Consider the following 520-nt stretch of genomic DNA (forward strand, 5'->3'; position numbering starts at 1 on the left):
AATAAAAACCAAGGTTACAAAGTAGGTGCAAGGCAACGCCCTCATATCTAACGCTGATCACATCAATTGATATCGGTGTGTAATTCATTATGCCATGTCAAGTGTTTAATTGATTCTTAACGTGTATAGATTACTCTACCATATTTCAAGGTTCTCCCTCGCACATGCAGTTTAGCAATTAATTATTAATTTTTTTTATTATTAAATTATCATAATAAAAAGTTTTATAATAAATCAAAATTACACTTCTTCAAAATGCTCAGAATGAATAAAATGAAATACATTGAATTAAGATACTGTAATCTGATTTTCGTTTTAAATCCCTGTGAAAATATATCACAGTGTCAAATTTGCACTCATTCATGAATTTGAAAATGAATGAAAAAATCAAACTTAAGATGATTCAGCTGTAACTGACATAAAGAAAGACTTATTCATAAAATAATACGGATAATTATGCTTACCGTGTAGCAACCCTGTTAATGATAAGTAGGTCTTTTGTTTCCCTTAATATGAAAAA

Source organism: Ostrea edulis, chromosome 4, assembly GCF_947568905.1.
Source record: "Ostrea edulis chromosome 4, xbOstEdul1.1, whole genome shotgun sequence".
NCBI classification, from domain to species: Eukaryota; Metazoa; Mollusca; class Bivalvia; order Ostreida; family Ostreidae; genus Ostrea; species Ostrea edulis.